General features: G+C 42.2%; 1 non-coding gene across 1 annotated transcript; it reads left to right on the plus strand.

The window, feature by feature from the left end:
- The first annotated feature begins 8,273 nt into the window (after positions 1-8,273).
- Positions 8,274-8,380, plus strand: LOC112088649. Its single transcript, XR_002900595.1, has one exon. It is a non-coding gene; the product is annotated as a small nucleolar RNA R71 (small nucleolar RNA).
- The last annotated feature ends 11,162 nt before the right edge of the window (positions 8,381-19,542 follow it).

The raw sequence follows: 19,542 nt of genomic DNA on the forward strand, positions 1-19,542 counted from the left end.
ATTTGCATATTATGCAACCTATATGAAAATGCAAACTAGACTCAACCTAAAATGTGAATGCAACTACATGAACATTTTTTTGTGAAAATTTTTCAGATTTTTCCATTTTTTTGTTTTTGTTTTTATATGCACTTAGATGAATGCAAAATGAGACTCAAAGTGAAAAGGAAAATAAGAGCAGAATAAACATGGTTAGTAAACACAGAACCCCTCCCCCACACTTAGATAACACAGTCCCTTGTGTTATAAAAGCATGAGAAAGGAGTAAAAGCAAAACAAACAAGTAAAATGCAAAGAGGAAAAGAAAATCTACATGCATATGTACAAGGTTTGGAGTGTTTACCTCAATCACTGAGGTCGGATCCCAGGTAGTGGGATGGATTGGAGGTGGAGCAGGATGGTGTTGATTGTCTAGGTGGGCTGCTCTCAGGTGAATCTGGTAGGAACGCTGTGGCCGGGTTGATCCAGTCTTCTTTTCCTGGTGGGAACGCAAGGTCATGAGCTGTTGAGCTTTCTCCCACCTCTTCTCTTGTAACTTGTTTAGGTGAGGTGGCTGGAGCTGTGAGCTTCTTCACCTTCTTCTTTAGTTGCCTAACACAGTCAACTAGCTTGTGGATCATTTTGTCTTGCCATTTGCACCATTTCTGAAGGCTGTTAACTCTTGAATACAGCTTCTTTGTGTGATACTCAGGTTCAACCCAAACATAAGGATCAAAATGGTACCCGCCTGCTCCCATCCTTCTTTCAAGAACTCTTGGCTCCTCATTCTCACAACCGGCAGCCCTAGCTGTGCTCTGTTCTTCAACTGGCTCTTTACCCTTGGATTTTGCGGTCTTCTTGCATTTACGAATTGGAGGGTCAATGGCTGGGTTGTAGAGATGATCCTTTAGAACAATAAAGGAGACATTGTGCCTTTCTGTGAGAGTGGTGATGGCTGGGTGTGGCAACAGAACTTGAACCTTCTCATTTTGTGAGAGCTTGAAGGTGTACAAGAAGTTTTCACCATTGCTTTCTGTTAAAAACCCAACCTTGGTGAGGGTGGCTTCATCAATCAACTCAGAATTGACCTCAACATCATCAAAGACAAAACCTCTTGCTTTCAAAATCTTTGTCACGAATCATCCATTATGCAACTTAGTGAGCTTCTGCCTTTTACCCTCACTCCAAGCAATCTCTTTGTATATCAGCATGTGACGTGCCAAGAATGTACCACCAGAAGGAATGTAGTGTGGGAGATGAAATTCTTTCTTGCTCTTCAAGTGACTGATGAGAGGATGTAGACCCATACCCAATAGCTCCATATCAGCTAGATGCACCACACCATCATTGTGTTTGGTAAAAAACATTTGGCAAAGCACTTTGTGAGCATAGCGGATGGCTGGGTTTCTTATCCATGAACTCTTGCATCTTCCTCCTCTGAAGCTCCCAAAAGCTATTGTATCCCACAGGCCAGTAATCATGTGATCAGGGTAGGTGAACTTCAACGTCTCATCCTTTGCAGGTCTTGGAAAGTCAAAGATCTCATATAGTTCCTTGAAGCTTACTTGGTATGGTGTACCATTGACTGTGAACTCTATGTGCCCAAGACCATTGCCCTCTTTGATCCTCTGATCTCTGGGGCCATACCCACAAACTTCAAGGGATGCAAGAAACTCTTGTGTTACTCCATCACGAGCCACGTCTTTCATCTCAAAGAATCCACCAAATCCCATGTTGTTAAAAATCAGCTGAACCTCTTCAAGTAGTCCCATCTTTTTCAGCAGCTCCATATCAGGGAACTTGGTTTGCAACACCTTTACATCCTTGAACATAGCATAGTAATCATCAAAAGTTGGTTCTTGGTCTTCAGGTTCTGGTTTTGTCTTTGCTTTCTTAATCGGCTGCAATGCTACTTCAGGATCACTCTCTGTTTCATCTTCATCTTCAGCCTCAGCCATCTCTTTTCCTTTCCTTTGAACAGCTTCAACCAGCGTCAGTTCTTTACCAGTATTCCTTGAAGTAGAAGCCTTGGTTCTCTTCGGTGCAGCCAATTTCTTTACTTTCTTCTCAGCCGGATTCTTTGGCTTTCCTGTTCTCTTCTTTTTTCCTCTGAAGCTCCAGCTCTTTCTTGTTTCGATTTCTCTATGGCCGTGGTTCTTTTGTCCCTCCCATCATGCATTTGCTCAAACAGCTGTGAGCACCAAGGCAAGAGAACAACAATAGTTTTCCAAAAATTCACCAAGTTCAGGGTCGGTACAGATCGATTTCACTAGAAAAGAATGTGTCTCTAGCCGGTCAAAGACTCAATAAACCCAAAGCAATTGCAAGAAGCAATGCACACAAAAAGTTCAGCTTGAAACACAATTTCTAAAAAAAATCAAAATAGTTGATGAATTTAAAGAAATATCTCAAAAATTCCAAGAACAGGTCATTCTCAAGCAAGATTCATGCATTTCCTATCCATTATACTTACACCACATTCACAAAATTATTCCAAGGTATCAAGCGGCCTATTAAAATCGATTCCATGTATTTCAAGTTCATGAACAGTACATTAAGACATGGAAAAGGTGAGTTTTAACAGACAAAAATACCTTGGAATCCTCAAAGTTCGAGTGAAAGGCGAATATGCAGCAAGAAACTAGGCAAGATTACGAGTTCAATGCAGTTGGAATTCCTCAATTTGGTTCAAGAACGAGAGAGATATGAATATTTCAAGTTCAAGAAATGAGGAGAAGAGAGCAAACACGTGTGAGGAAGAAGACTGTGGTGGGGGAACAGCTGTAAAGGGCGCGGCTTTGACCGGTCAACGTCCGTACGGTCAAGATATTCAAAAAACTTTGCCGCGCTTGGTTAACCGTGGCACGTGACCGCGTCAAACGCCGAAGATCTGTGTGTTTCTGCCGCGGCCTGGAGCATCCCGTGTCATCGTCCTCACGGCATTTACCGAATGAAGCTTCTTTGTCCAACATGTGCCACGGTCTAATCACTCCCCGTGCAAGCTGACCGCGTCAAACGCCAAAGTTTGGTTCATCCATTTTTCCTTTTGCCACGGCCGGCCTCAGGTCTGTGTCTCTTCTCTCGTGGCTTAACCAAAAAGCTTGCCACGCTTGATATTTGACCGTGGCCGGTTACCATGCTCAAGGCCGAGCATAAACCCTTGCCCATTCCTTCATTCCTTTCATCTTGCAATCACTTTCCAAGAGTTCAAACTCAAACCTGTAACCTGTAGACACTAAACAAACCTATCAAAACATCCTAAAACATAAAAAAAAAGAAAGAAGGGAAAAGATTAAAAGCATATTTACAAAGGATAAGCTTGGAGTGTCTCCCAAGAGCACTTTGTTTAAAGTCTCTAAGTTTGACTTTGGAAACCTGTTTAACAGGCTGATGGTGAATCAAGAAGGGGAACTGATGTAGCTTCCTCCTTCCTTTGTGAGACCAGGTAGTGCTTGATACTTTGGCCATTATCTACAAACTCTTGACCATTCTTGCCCTCTAACACAACAGCTCCATATGGCCTGACCTCAAGAACCTTAAAAGGACCAGACCATCTAGACTTAAGTTTTCCAGGAAACAACTTAAACCTAGAGTTGAACAGCAACACCAGATCACCATCCTTGAACTCCCTTTTCAGAATCTTTTGATCATGCAGAGCCTTGGTCTTTTCTTTATAAATCTTGGAGCTCTCAAAAGCCCCCAGCCTGATCTCTTCAAGTTCATGGAGTTGAATGATCCTTTTCTCTTGAGCTGTCTTGATTCAAAGTTCAGCAACTTCACAGCCCACAAAGCCTTGTACTCCAGCTCAACAGGAAGGTGGCAACTCTTCCCATATAGCAGATTGAAAGGAGATGTCCCAATTGGAGTCTTAAAGGCTGTTCTATAAGCCCACAATGCATCATCCAGCCTTTTTCTCCAATCTTTTCTGCTTGAGCTAACAGTTCTCTCAAGAATGGCCTTAATCTGTCTATTAGATACTTCAACCTGGCCACTAGTTTGAGGATGATAAGGAGTAGCTACCTTTTGTTTCACTCAATGCTTTCTCAGCAATCTCTCCAAGGTCATGTTCACAAATTGAGATCCTCCATCAGAAATAACAACCCTGGGTACTCCAAATCTTGGGAAGATAATGTTCTTGAACAACTTGACTACTACCTTAGAATCATTGGTAGGGAAGCATTGGCCTCAACCCACTTGGACACATAGTCCACAGCCACTAGAATGTACTGATTCCCATAAGATGAGATGAAAGGTCCCATAAAGTCAACTCCCCAGCAATCAAAGATCTCAACCTCTAGTATTGGGTTTTGAGGCATCTCACTCCTCTTTGAAATGTTCCCATGCCTCTGACAAACATCACATGCTGAAACAACCATCTGAGCATCCTTGAACATTGTGGGGCACCAAATCCCACTCTGAAGAACCTTGGCCACAGTCTTGAATGCTCCCATGTGACCCCCAAAAGCTGAACCATGACACTCTTGCAACACAGGTTGCATCTCTTCTTCAGCAAGACACCTTCTATACAGCTGATCTTTCTTCAGGACATACAAGTATGGCTCATCCCAATGGTATCTTTGGACATATATGAAGAACTTCTTTCTGTGGTAAGCATCAAGTTCAGGTGGTTCCACTCCACAAGCAAGAAAGTTCACTATATCAGCAAACCTGGGCATTCTCTTCTCTTGGATGCTATCCACTTCTTCAATCTCCAAATAAGAGTTGAGCACCATCAATGATTCCTCAGGAAGACTGTCATTAAGAGGGACTTCAGAGTCTACTCTTAACCTAGAAAGATGGTCTGCAGCTCCATTCTCTATACCCTTCTTGTCTTGTACTTCCATATCAAACTCCTGAAGTAAGAGAACCCATCTCAATAGTCTAGGCTTAGCATCTTTCTTGGTCATCAGATACCTGAGGGCTGCATGATCAGTATATACAATGAATTTTGATCCCACCAGGTAGCTTCTGAATTTATCAAAAGCAAAGACTATTGCCAACATTTCCTTCTCAGTGGTAGCATACTTCTCTTGGGCAGAGTCAAGGGTTCTACTGGCATAGTAGATAACATGAAGCTTCTTGTCCTTCCTTTGGCCAAGTACTGCTCCAACTTCAAAATCTGATGCATCAGTCATAACCTCAAAAGGAAGGGACCAGTCTGGAGCCTGGACTGTTGGTGCACTGACTAATGCATCCTTGATCATCTTGAAGGCTTCTTCACATTCAGCATCAAAGATGAAGTCAACCTCTTTACACAAACCCCTTGTCAAGGGTCTGGCTATTCTTGAGAAATCTTTGATGAATCTTCTGTAAAACCCTGTAGATTCACCATCACTTCCACCTTTGCTCTGTCAACCTCTATGCCCTTCTCAGATATCTTATGCCCAAGTACAATTCCTTCCTGCACCATGAAGTGGCATTTCTCCCAATTTAACACCAGGTTATGCTGCTCACATCTCTCAAAGACCTGTGACAAATTAGAGAGACAATCCGAGAAGGAGGAGCCATAGACAGAAAAATTATCCATGAACACCTCCACCTTCTCTTCAATGATGTCAGAGAATATATGCATCATGCAATGCTGGAATGTGGCAGGGGCGTTACAAAGACCAAAAGGCATGCGCCTGTATGCAAATGTGCCATAAGGGCATGTAAATGGTTTTTTTCTCTTGGTCTCTTGGATCTATGGGGATTTGAAAGAATCCAGAGTACCCATCGAGAAAACAAAAGAAGGGATGGTTTGCAAGCCTCTCTAACATCTGATCAATGAAAGCCAAAGGAAAATGATCTTTCCTAGAGGCTGCATTGAGCTTTCTATAGTCTATACACATTCTGTGTCCTGTTATAGTCCTAGTAGCTATCAGCTCATCCTTCTCGTTTTTAACCACCGTGATCCCACCTTTTTTGGGCACAACGTGAACAGGAGATACCCACCTTGAGTCAGAGATTGGGTAAATTATCCCTGCCTCAAGGAGCTTGAGTATCTCCTTCTTAACCACCTCCTTGAGGTTTGGGTTAAGACGTCGTTGATGCTCAATAGAGGACATAGATTGGTCCTCTAGGTGTATCATGTGGGTGCATATGTCAGGAGAGATCCCTCTAATATCAGCCAAAGAGTATCCTATGGCTCTCCTGAACTTTCTTATCTCACTAAGCAATGCACTCTCTTGATCCTCTAATAGGCTATCATTGATGATTACTGGATATGTGGAGTTTAAGCCCAAGAAAGCATACCTGAGCCCTGTTGGTAGAGGCTTGAGCTCAACAGGGGGTGCATCAGCCTCATTCCAATCTTGGTCCAAGCTGCTTTGGCTGGTGTCTGATCCTTTGATAGCCAAGACCTCAGAGTCACTCTGTTCCAGTTCCAAAAACCTTGTCTCAGGACCCAGCTCTCTTGCATTGTCCAAATACAGCTTATACCCTTCACTTGCTTCAGCTAAGAGTCCATTGTCTCTTTGTTCTTGACTTAGAGCAGCTTGAAGAGGATCCTCAGTGTTCAGCTCCTCAAGCAACTCATCAGCCAACTGATCCATTGTCTCCACATAGAAGCATTGACCTTCTATGGTGGGTTTCTTCATCATCTCATTCACATCAAACTTAAGCTTCTCAGACCACAGTTGAAGCTCTATGATCCCACCTCTCACGTCAATAATAGCTCCTGCTGTGGCCAAGAATGGCCTGCCCAAGATAAGAGATCAACTGGTTCCCCATCCATTTCCACCACAACAAAATCAGTTGGAACCTCAAAACCACCTATCTTAACAGACAGATCTTCCAATATCCCAACAGGTAATCTAACTGATCTGTTTGCAAGGACAAGAGAGATCCTTTCGGGTTTGAACACTCTAAAGCCAAGCTTCTTTGCTATGGAGAATGGCATCAAACTGACAGATGCTCCCAGATCACAAAGGCATCCAGAAAATAGCAGAGGCCCAATGGCACAAGGGAGTGTGAAACTCCCTGGATCAGTCAACTTTCTTGGAATGGACTTCTTTTGAATTATGGCACTGCATTCATGACTTAGTACCACCATGCCTTGAAGCTCTTTAGTCTTGTTCAGAATGGCATCTTTCAAAAACTTACCCATCTTTGGCATAATTAGAAATGCATCAATGAGAGGCATTGTGAGTGGTGTCTCATTGAGTGCCTTCTCAAATACAGCTCTTGCCTTGTCTACAAGTTGCTTCTTAAATCTCCCTGGAAATGGGAGTTTGGGTTGGCATGGAGGTGGTGGCACATATATCTTTTCTGATTCAGGTTCCTTTTCCACCTCTTTACCCTTTTCTTTCCTTGGTCTCTCAGAAACTTGATCATCTTCTAAGGCTGCCTCCCCCTCAGTTTGATCATTGTCCTCAATGATCACATTGTTTTGCTCAATACCAGGTAGCTCCTTTCCACTCCTCAGTGTAATAGCTTTAGCATATTCCTTGGGGTTGGGTTCAGGCTTTCCAGGCAGATGGCCTTGGTTCCTTGAGCTAGAGGCCTGGTTTTGCTTCAATTCCTTGATTTACTGCTGCATGGCTGCATTCTGGCTTGCAAATATCTGTTGACCCTGAAGCAGTTGTTGCAGAATATCAACCATATCTGACCCCATCTGTGGCTGCTGTTGAACCGGTAGTGGCTGAAACTGGTGTTGAACCGGCGCTTGCTGCTTGAACTGTGGTGGACCAAACCCTGGTGGTGCCTTTTTCTGTTTCTGTGAACTGAAACCAGTACCGTGAAATGGTTGCTGTTGCTGACCAAAACCCTGATTCTGAGCAAACTGATTCTTGGGTTGGAAAGATCCTTGAAAGTTGTTCTTGGGAACAAAGTTCTGTGGAGCCTGAGAATTGGGATAGACCTGGTCTTGTGGGTTAGCTACATTGGGATTCCTGTAAGAGAGGTTCTGATTGGCATTGCCATACTGATACCTTTGGAACCTCTGATTCCCAATGTAGTTAAGATCCTCTTGAGTAAGACCTTCTTCACTGATGTTCTCAAAGATTTAAGAAGGTTCCTCATACTCACCAACATAGTGGATTGGTTTGTGAGAAACCAATTTCAACTTGTCCAATTCACTCCTCAACTCCTTAACTTCTCTAGTGAGCCTCTGTTCTGAGCTTGAACCTTCAGATCTATTTGATCTGTCATAGTCTTCACCATAAGTGTCATTGCTCATTGCTAAGTTCTCAACTAGCTCTAAAGCAGCATGAATCTCCTTTCCCAGAAATTTTCCATTGGAGGCAGTATCCAGCTGGTTTCTAATCTTGGGAAGAGCCCCTCTATAAAGTGTGCTGAGAAGAGAAGCCTAACTAAACTCATGGTGTGGGCATTGGTTGGTGTAGCTCCTGAATCTCTCATATGCTTCACCAAAACTCTCATTGCTGTGCTGAGTGAAGCTAGAGATTGGGTATCTCAGTTTTGCAGTTCTGTAGGTGGAAAAGAACTTAGATAAAAAGGCCTGCTTGCATTGCTCCCAGGTTTGAATGGAGCCTCTTGGAAGATTCTTCTCCCATTGGTGAGCTTTGTCACCAAGACTGAAGGGGAATAATCAGAGCTTGAAACTGTCCTCAGAAACTCCATTTATCTTTGTCAGGTCACAAACTTTATCAAATTGATCCAAGTGTTCCAAGGGATCTTCCATTGCCAATCCATGGAACTTTGAGTTCTGAACCATATTCAACAAGGATGCCTTGACTTCAAAATTGTTGTTTTGCACAGGTGGTGCTTGAATTCCAGCTCCATACTGATGAGCATTGGCCCTGTCATTTTCTCCAACATAGACCTGTGGCTGCTCATATCTCCTTTGCTGGTGTTGGAAGGGCTGATGTTGGTGGTGCACCTGTTGTGTTTGCTGTATATTGGCCTGATGCCTCTGCTGATGAGCTGGAGCTTGTCCCTGGTGGACATAAGCTTGCTGTTGATGCACCTGTTCCTGATGAATATTACCCTGATGTAACCCTTGACCAACTCCATTACCAGCTGCATTACCAGCTCCATTACCCTGAGCCTGTTGCTCCTGAGCCGGTTGCTCCATGTCAACCACATGCTCCCTTTGATCTTCCATATCAGCCTGATCAATCTGTCTTCCACACCTGTCCCTTCTCCTCCTTGGTACCAAAAGATTTATGTTGTCGTTTAAGCGGAAAGGTGGACCACATCTTCTTGATCTGGACCTGGTGTTCATGCACCTGAAACTCACAAACAGAATTTGAAAGAAATTAGAAAACACAAAAGAAAATGCTTGATCTCAAGAACAGATCAAAGACTAATGCTAAACAATCCACAATTTGGCAACGGCGCCAATTGATAGACAAAAGTTTTTAGGCTCTTAAGGGCTATCAATCCCCTTTGTCAAAGTAGTATAAGGGGTGTCAATCCAAGAATGTGGAAGCTAGACACTAGACTATATGAACTGATCTTAATTCAAGCAAACAAATGAGATTTGGTTTGAAATGATGATTAAAACAAGAAACTAAACAATATAAAGAGAAGATAACAATGATAAGCAAAGCAAACAAAGACAAGCAAATAACAAAATGATGATGAGAATGTATGTATGATGATGAGAAAGGTCTTAGACATGATAGTGGATTAGGGTGCCTTCAGTGTTAAACTAGTGAGCTAATGAATCATGTGATCAAGCAAACCATTCAACTTAAACATCATTGATTAAGTTAATCCTCTCATGAAGGTATCAACTTCTATGCTAAAACAGTTTCTAACCTAATCATCATTAGTGAAACATGAATTAACAAGCATTAAGAACCAGTTTAATCTGTCATTTAAGCATATAAACAATCATTCCCATGATGAATAACACTTAAACCTCTAACAACCTTGGTTCAGGCATTTCATCAAACACTTTTGATGCATGAAATGCCCAGAATCTAGACCACATATGATGTGTATGGATCTAGCATTAAGAACAGGTTGTAGAGAATGGAATATGACTGATCTAACCCCTAAGCTCACTAATATACCACTTAAGCACCCTAATCTACATATCTAAGACCTTAATATGGGGATTACTCACTAATCATGACCAACACACTAGATCCTTTGCAAGATGTGTTGTTAATCATGATTAGAAGTGTGATTTGATGATGAGAAATGATAAGACAAGATGGAAAACACTTTTAAATCGATATTAAACTCAAAAACAAAGGTCTTGACCAATGGTTCTTTCACCAAAAAGGAAAGGAGACTAAGGATAAGATAAAGGTTCTCCACAAATTAGGTCTAAAATGTATTTATATTGGTCTTGGACGAACCGGGTCAGCCCGGAACAAACCGGGTACTGACCCAGTTTTGATAGGTAAAGATGAGGTTTGCCACGGTCAAGCAGGTCCTGGTCAAGCCGTGGCATGTAACCGTGTCAAGGCTGAATCTTCTGTTCTTCGATGAATCTTGGTGCCACGGGTTCTCTCTGGTCGTGATGCAAAGCCGCGTCTAAGCCTTCTGGGCTTGGATGAAGAACTGGTTGGAGATGGCACGGTCTGGCTTGGACCATGTTTCCAGGGCGTGGCGAAGGAGTCGGACATTCGGTGATTGCCTCGGCCTGATGAAAGGCCGTGTCTACTGAGCGTGTCAAGTCTCGAATGTCTGCATGATCTTGTCGCGGCCAAGTGTGTCTTGCCACGGTCAAGTGTAGACCGTGGCGTTACCTCGTGGCAAATTCCGAATGCACGCATGATCCCAAGTGTTGTCTTGCCACGGTCAAATGCAGACCGTGCCAACCTTTCACTTAGCATAATTTCCATGCTCTTGATGCTCAAAGGATATGTGTGTCTCTATTCTTCCGGAACTCACGCCTCAAAACTCCAAATGGAACGATCTCAACTGTTCTGGAAAGAGGACTCAATTATCTCAAATCTTGATGAAGGCCCTGTAGACTGAATCGGTCTGGGAATGCATCGTTCTTCGCAATCTTTGGAGCTCACCGGGTCGGTCTAAAATGGCAGCGAGACGGGAGTGCCTTCCGACAAGCTTAACTCTCTGCTCACATATCCAAATAGGACGATCTCATGTGTTCTGGAAACTAGACGTATTCCTCTTAATTCTTGATGAAGACACCGGAGGTTGAATCGCATTGCAAGTCCTTCGTCCCACGCGATCAAAGTGAGGGTTTTGTCTGCACTAAACCATCTGTCCGAGTTGCTGTACACAGGTGAGGGTTCCTCCATGATCCCAGCTCCAAGTTGCTCCCAGAAGTCTCCAAATAACCTGTGAACACTCCAAAAATGCAGGACACTCTATGACCTAATGCAAATCCTAGACAGAGCTAGAACCAAGGACAAACTCTAACAAAACTAGCTAAATGTATGCATGAGACTCAATATTTGGACAAAAATGCAGTCCTAATCATGACAAATTGTGAATATATCGCACACCTGTTTAGGGCTGCTAAACAATGTATTTATAGGTCCTAAGGTCTTCCAGATCTCATTTTGGGCTTCTATGAAGGGGAATGGCAAAGTGGGTTTTGATGTTGAGCCTTGTGGCTCGTCCTAAGGTACACCGGGGGTGAGAGTCTTCCAGGGCAGGTAAGAAGTGTGTTTCTCGCGGGTGAGAGTCTTCCGGGACTGGTGAACTGGGTCAACTTGCTATCCATGTATCTTTTGATTGCACAGTTGGATCTTTGTGATGTAAAGTGTTATGGAAAGCTGGTTGTCTCTTCTTGATTGTCTCCAAATTTGAGCTGGATCAGACGGTGAGAAAGTCTTCTTTTGAGGTTGAACTTCTGAGGGTCTGACTCTGAGCTGAAAAAGTGGATTTCTTCCATTTTGCCATCATTTTTCCTAAGTTTCCTGAAAAGAGCCTTGAAACTACAAATACATGGAAATCATAATAAAAGTTCCTAAAACTGATTTAAACCTTTGAAAAAGCATTTGAAATCAATGGTGAAAAGTTGTCAAAATCACGTGTTATCATTGATGCTCCAAGATCAATCAGATTAGAACCAAAAGCTTCCCCGAATTGGCAATCATTGACGCGCGCAGGTGAAATAAGATTTTAGCCGAGAAATGCTTCCCGCGGTAAGGAAAATCTCCGAGAAACGTGTACCGCGGTAAGCTTTTTAGCCGATAAAAATTCCCCGTCTCGGCATAAAACTTCACCCAACAGCATTTTCACCCGGTACTGATTTTTGGCCGATAGAAATCACCCGATGGCATTTTTAGCCAATAAATTGATCCAGCCAGCACATGCTTTTGCCGAAAAATTCCTTAGAGCGGTTTTCACCATTTTTAACCCTTTTCTTCACCATTTCAATTCTTGATCACACCTCTTGAACTCCAAATAGCTTCCAAAACACCTGATGATTCCAAACCATGCAAAACTCTTTGGGACCTAATGCACACCCTAAAGTATAAATCAATGCCTAAGGACCTAAAATGAATGAGAAAATACCTGATTTGGACTCTAAAATGCGGCCTAGATGATGTAAATTATAGACATAACAATTCTCCCACACTTATCATTTGCTTGTCCTCAAGAAAAAATATTAAATGAGAGAAAGAGGTTGGATGCAATGGGAGTTCATATTCCTTATGGGAGAGAGATACAATCACACAGAGACAGAGATTCCAAGTTGCCAATTCCAAGTGCAATGCAAGACTCTACTTTGATTCTCAAAACTCAACAAACGATCTCCACAAGTTCTTCTTATCACTCAGCTCTTTAACATTCATTAAGCTATTACCAAGTGACTCTAGTGATGCAAGTTCAAGTGAGTAATGCTTGGCTAAGGGTGAGACTATGAGATGAAAATGATCTCATTCAAATGCAAATGCACAAGCAAGGTTCAAAGCAATCAAGGATCTTGATAACACCGATTTTGACCACTTTTATGGATCCTTTTGAAATACTTTTTCTATGTTTTTAATTGCTTTTAAGTACTTTTATTATGTTTTTCTATTATTTGTAGTTCCAAGACTCTTTTCAGGTAACTTAGGGAAAAGCTTAACAAAATGGATAGAAAACCAGATTTCAACTCAGAGTCAAACCGTCAGAAGTTCACCCCTGATTGAAGGCCTTCTCACCGTCTGATCCATCTAAAATTTGGAGAACTTAAAGATGGAAGTATCAGCTTTCCAGCACACTTTACAGCTTGGAAATCCAACGGTTCAATCAAAAGATACGCGAAGAGCAAGATGTCCCGTAAACCAGCCGGCAAGCAACTCCACCCGCGGCTAACAGGCCATTTCCCGCGGTCAGAAGCATCCCGACCGCGGCAAACCACTCATTCCCCACGGTCACAGCACTCCCGACCGCGGCAAGCCAACTCCGAGCCCAAAAGCCCATTTCTGAAGCCCACAATGATTCCTTCATTTGGAGAAACCCTAAGTGACGTCCAGAGATGCCTTGAGCACTATAAATACATGTCTTAGGAACCCTAATCAAGGACACATGCTATCTTTCTTATTGTTTTAGAATACTTTTAAGTTTTAGGTTTTAGGGAGAGAGAGATTTGTTCTCTTGAACCCTTGTTCTTTCTTTTTCAATTTCGGTTTCTATTCTACTTCTTAATATTATGCTTTTGATTTCGTTCATCATGTCTGAGTAGTTTTATTGTTGGGATTAAGGGATTTTCGATGCGGATTTATATGTTCGATGAGGATTGATAACTAAGAGTTTTCAAGGCTCTTTGTAGAGGTTCTCAATCCCCTGTCTTGTAGTACAAGGGGTTTATCAATCCAAGAATGTGGTGATAGACACTAAGCCATGTGATAATGTTCTTAATTCAAGCAAACAAGAGTGATTTTGATTATCTAAAGACAACTACAAACTTAAACAGGATTTAAAGACTAATGAAATGATTAAACAAGAACTGAATAGTGACAAATGATGAGAATATATGAATGATGATGAGAAAGGTCTTAGACATGATAGTGGATTAGGGTGCCTTCAGTGATAAACTAATGAGCTAATGAATCATATGATCAAGCAAACCATTCAACATAAACATCTTTAGTTAAGTTAATCCTCTCATGAAGGTATTAACTCCTATGCTAAAACAATTTCTAACCCAATCATCATCAGTGAAACATGAGTTAACAAGCATTAAGAATCAGTTTAATCTGTCATTTAAGCATATAGACAATCATTCCCATGATGAATAACACTTAAACCTCTAATAACCTTGGTTCAGGCATTTCATCAAACACTTTTGGTGCATGAAATGCCCAGAATCTAGACCACATATGATTTGTATGGATCTAGCATAGAGAATAGGTTGTAGAGAATGGAATATGCATGATCTAACCCCTAAGCTCACTAATCTACCACTTAAGCACCCTAATCTACATATCTAAGACATTAATATGAGATTACTCACTAATCATGATCAACAAACTAGATCCTTTGCAAGATGTGTTATTAATCATGATTAGAAGGGTGATTTGATGATAAGAAATGATGGAACAAGATGATAAGCAACTTCAAATCGATATTAAACTCTAAAAACAAGGTGTATCAAGTGGTTTTTCACAAAAGGGGAAAGAAGACTAAAAATAAATAAAAGGTCCTCTCCAAATTAGGTCTAAAAACAATATATAGGTGTCTTGGGCGAACCGGGTCAACCCGGAACAAACCGGGTACTGACCCGGTCTTGGTGGGTGAAGATGGGTTTGCCACGGTCAAGTGTGTTCTTGGTGTGGCTGTGGCAACCTGACCGTGTCAAAGCTTTCTCGCGTGTTCTTGGCTGCATTTTGATGCCACGGTCTAACAAGCCTCGTCCAAAACCCGTGGCAAGTCATCGTGTCAAACGCCAAAGATGTGTAAAAGTTGCCACGGTAAAGTCCCAGACCGTGGCATTCAGACCGTGTCAAAACCCGCATGCTTGTAGAGTCCTTCCCAGCCAAGTATTTGTTTGCCACGGTCAAGTCCCAGACCGTGGCATTCAAACCGTGTCAAAACCCGAATGCTTGTAAAGTTCCTCCCAGCCAATTCTCTGTTTGACACGGTCAAGTGTAGACCGTGGCATGAAGATCGTGCCAATCGCCGAAGATTTGCAAAAGTTGCCACGGCCAAGTGTGGACCGTGGCATTCCATCGCGGCATGTTTAACTTTGTCATTCAGGGCTGTCTGGACCACTTCGCATTCCGAAGAGTGTAACTTCTAAGATACTTGTCCGAATTGAGTGATTCGGGTTGCAGAGGACAGAGGACTCATATATCTCCAACTTTGGTGAAGGAATCTTCGGTGCTTGGGAAGTGGAAGACTTCCTGGAGGGCTTATCTTTGCAGTGCATTTACACGATCGGAGAGATACGTCTATACATGTGTCCATTTCGGAGACCGTATCTTCCTGCTCATAGCTCCGAATTGAATGATCTTGGATGTTCTGTAAAGAGGACTCAAATTTCTCTGATTCTCATGAAGGCCTGGAAACTGAATCGGCCTGGAAGTGCACCGTCCTTCGCATTCTTCAGAGCTCATTGGCTTGGTCCAAAACAGCAGCGAGACAGGGGTTTCTTCCGACGAGCTTAACTCTCTGCTCATGCGTCAGAATTCCATGATTCCACTTGCTATGGAACCGTGATCCAATCTTCTCCAACTTTGTTGAAGCACCCGCCAACTGAATCGGACCGGAAGGTTCCCCGGACAGGTGATTTCGGAAACGTGTCTACACCCGGAGATTTTGGCTGATACAATCCACTCGCGGTACGCGTTTTGGCCAATAAGGTCTACCCGCGGTACATGAAAATGGCCGGTAAAAACCTTCCTGGTGCGCGAGAATGGCCGATAACCTCCAAAAACCCAAGTTCACCATTATTCAAGCTTTGATCACCATTCCACCTCCTGGATTCATCTTTTCAGCTCCAAATACACCTGATAAACACTCAAAACATGCAAAGACTCATTGGGACCTAATTCATCTCCTAAGTTCTAAAACAAACCCTAAGGACCTAAAATGCATGGAATAAAACATGATTTAGAATTAATTATGCAACCTAAATGATGCAAATTATGAACATATCAACTCCCCCAGACTTGTCCTTTGCTTGTCCTCAAGCAAACAAGAACAAATGAGAGAAAGAGGTTGAATGCATGGGAGTTCACATTTCCTTTTTGAGAGAAGTGATCACAATGAGAATTCAAGTTCATGCTCAATTATGCAATGCAAAGCCATACTCAGATATATATCAACTCAACAAGGAATCTCCACAAGTTCTTCTCTCTCTCAACTCTTTCACATTCATTAAGCTTTTTACCAAGTGGATCAAATGATGCATTGTTTAAACAAATATAGTTTGGCTAGGGTGACGTTATGAGACTAAAATGATCTCATCAATGCCTGAGTGGGTTCAATGCAGCAAAAGGATCTCTCTATAAATGACCAAACTTTGGCAGAATGCTAAAGGTAAAAGGCAACCTATGCATACAAGGGCAAAGACTCATCCCACCCCACACTCCACTCAAAGTTTCCTCACTTGCTTACTTTTCACACTCATTCTTCTCTCACTAGGGGACTCTCTTTTCTTTTTCATACACAAGTCTTGGAGTTCAAACTTTCCATAGCTCTTTTTTTTTTCACTTTCTTTTGTAACCTCTAACCTCTCTTTTCTTTCTTTTTAAAACATTTGAGCTCTTTGGCTTCTTTTCTTTTAACTTAGAGGCTAGACTCTTTCTTTTCAAAACACTAGAGCTCACTTTCTTTGACTCAAAACTCCAAGAACTGATTTCTTTTCTTTTTCTATCCCATAGTTCTCACCATTCTCCTTTTATTTCCACTCATCTCTCCTTTTTCCACTCATCTCTCCTTTTTCCACTCACCAACATGTATTCCCCCACACTTAGTTCTTGCCAAATCTCTCAGCCCCTTGATGATGGAACTTAGCACTCAATGAGACTTGCCCTTGTCGCCCTAAACCTAACACTTTCTGCTAAGTTTGGTCCAAGGTGGCCTCTCAATCACACACAAACGATTGGCTTGAAAGAAGGATGGGTTCAGGGTGAGGAAAACTGATCTATCATGCAGATTCAGCTATTTGAGCTAAGGAAGAGGATGGTAAAAACAGGATTCTAGCTCAAATATGTATATTGGTATCCACAAGCTTATTCAAACAATGCACCAAATGATAATTTCAAGTCAAGTTCAGGGTTTTCACTTATTAGAGTTGAGTTCAATTCAAACTTGCTTCTCAGATTCAAATCGTTTCAGACTTTGCAAGCACAGAAAAAGATTCACAAGCATATTCAGTTCAAGTTCTCAAAGTGATGTACTCTCTAGAAAACCTATCATTAGTCCCTGCAAGATGCAACCTACATGCATATGCAATCTAGACTCAATCCTAAAAATGAGAATGCAACTACATGATAATTTTTTTTGTGAAAATTTTTCAGATTTTTTTCATTTTTTTGGTTTTTATATGCACTTAGATGAGACTACATGAATATGCAACTAGAATGTGACTCAAGACTCAAAGTGTAAAATAAGAAAAGAGAAAACATGATTAGTAAAGGATGAAACTCCTCCCCCACACTTATAAAAGCATGAGAAAGGAGTTAAAAACAAATCAAACAAGTAAAATGCAAAATGGAAAAGAAGAGCTATATGCATACGTACAGAGTTTTGAGTGTTTACCTCAATCACTGAGGTCTGATCCCAAGTAGTGGGATGGGTTGGAGGTGGAACATGATGGAGTTGAGTATCTAGGTGGGCTGCTCTCAGGTGAGTCTGGTTGGAACGCTGTGGCCGGGTTCACCCAGTCTTCTTTTCCTGGTGGTAGCACAAGGTCATGAGCAGCTGAGCTTTCTCCCACCCCTTCTCTTGTATCTCGTTTGGGTGAGGTGGCTGGAGCTGTGAGTTTCTTCACCTTCTTCTTTAGCTGCCTAACACAGTCAACTAGCTTGTTGATCGTTTTGTCTTGCCATTTGCACCATTTCTGAAGGGTGTTAACTCTGGAATACAGCTTCCTTGTGTGATAGTCAGGCACACCCCAAAAGTAAGGATCAAAGTGATACCTCCCTGCTCCCATCCTTCTTTGAAAATCTCTTGGCTCCTCATTCTCACAACCAGCGGTCCTAGTTGTGTCCTCCTCTTCAACTGGCTCTTTACCCTTAGAACTAGCGGTTCTCTTGCATTTGGGAATTGGAGGGTGAATGGCTGGGTTGTAGAGCTGATCTTTTAGGACAATAAAGGAGACATTGTGCCTTTCTGTGAGAGTGGTGATGGCTGGGTGTGGCAACAGAACATGAACCTTTTCATTTTGCAAGAGCTTGAAGGTGTACAAGAAATTTTCACCATTGCTTTCTTTTAAAAACCCAACCTTGGTGAGGGTAGCTTCATCAATCAACTCAGGCCTGACCTCAACATCATCAAAGACAAAACCTCTTGCTTTAAGAATCTTTGTCACTAGCCATCCATTGTGCAACTTAGTGAGCCTCTTTCTTTTACCCTCACTCCAAGCAATGTCCTTGTATATCAGCATTTGGCGTGCCAAGAATGCACCACTAGATGGGATGTAGTGTGGGAGGTGAAACTCTCTCTTGCTCTTCAAGTGACTGATGAGAGGATGAAGACCCATACCCAGTAGCTCCATATCAGCTAGATGCACCACTCCATCATTGTGCTAGGTAAAGAACATTTGGCAAAGCACCTTGTGAGCATAGCAGATTGCTGGGTTTCTTATCCATGAACTCTTGCATCTTCCTCCTCTGAAGCTCCCAAAAGCAATTGTATCCCACAAGTCAGTAATCATGTGATCAGGGTATGTGAACTTCACTGTCTGTTCTTGTGCAGGTCTTGGAAAAGCAAAGATCTCATCTAGCTCCTTGAAGCTTACATGGTGTTGTGTACCATCTATTGTGAACTCTATGTGCCCAAGACCATTTCCCTCATTGATTCTTTCATCTCTTGGGCCATACCCACAAACTTGAAGGGATGCAAGGAACTCATGTGTAACACCATCATGAGCCACATCTCTCATCTCAATGAATCCACCAAATCCCATGTTGTTGAAAATGAGCTGAACTTCTTCAAGAATCCCCATCTTTCTCAGCAGCTCCATATCAGGGAACTTGGTTTGCAGCACATTTACACCCCTGAACATAGCAAAGTAGTCATCAAAAGTTGGTTCTTTGTCCTCAGAACTTGTCTTTGCTTGCTTAACCCGCTTCAATGCTGTTTCAGGATCACTCTCTGTTCCTTCTTCATCCTCAGCCAATGCTACCTCTTTTCCTGCCCTGTGAACGACCTCAACCAATGCCAGCTCTTTACCAGAAGTTTTTGAAGTAGAGGCCTTTGTTTTCTTTGGTGCAGCAACCTTCTTTGTTTTCTTCTCAGCTGGATCCTTTGGCTTTCTCTGTTTTTTCTGTTTCTTGAAAACCTTATGCCCAAAAGGCATAATCTGATCCTCTGAAGCTCCAGCTTTCTCTTTTTTAGATTTCTCCATGGCTGCTTGTCTTTTTGTTCCTGCCATCCTGCATTTTCTCAAACAGTTGTAAGTACCAAAGCAAGAGAACAACAAAAGTTTTCCAAAATTCACCAAGCTCATGTGTGGTACAAATCGATTTCTCTTGAAAAGAATGTATTTTAAGCTGATTAAAAACTCAGTAAACTCAAAGCAATGGCAAGAAG

This window comes from Eutrema salsugineum, unplaced genomic scaffold (assembly GCF_000478725.1).
Source record: "Eutrema salsugineum unplaced genomic scaffold, Eutsalg1_0 scaffold_14, whole genome shotgun sequence".
Classification (NCBI taxonomy): domain Eukaryota; kingdom Viridiplantae; phylum Streptophyta; class Magnoliopsida; order Brassicales; family Brassicaceae; genus Eutrema; species Eutrema salsugineum.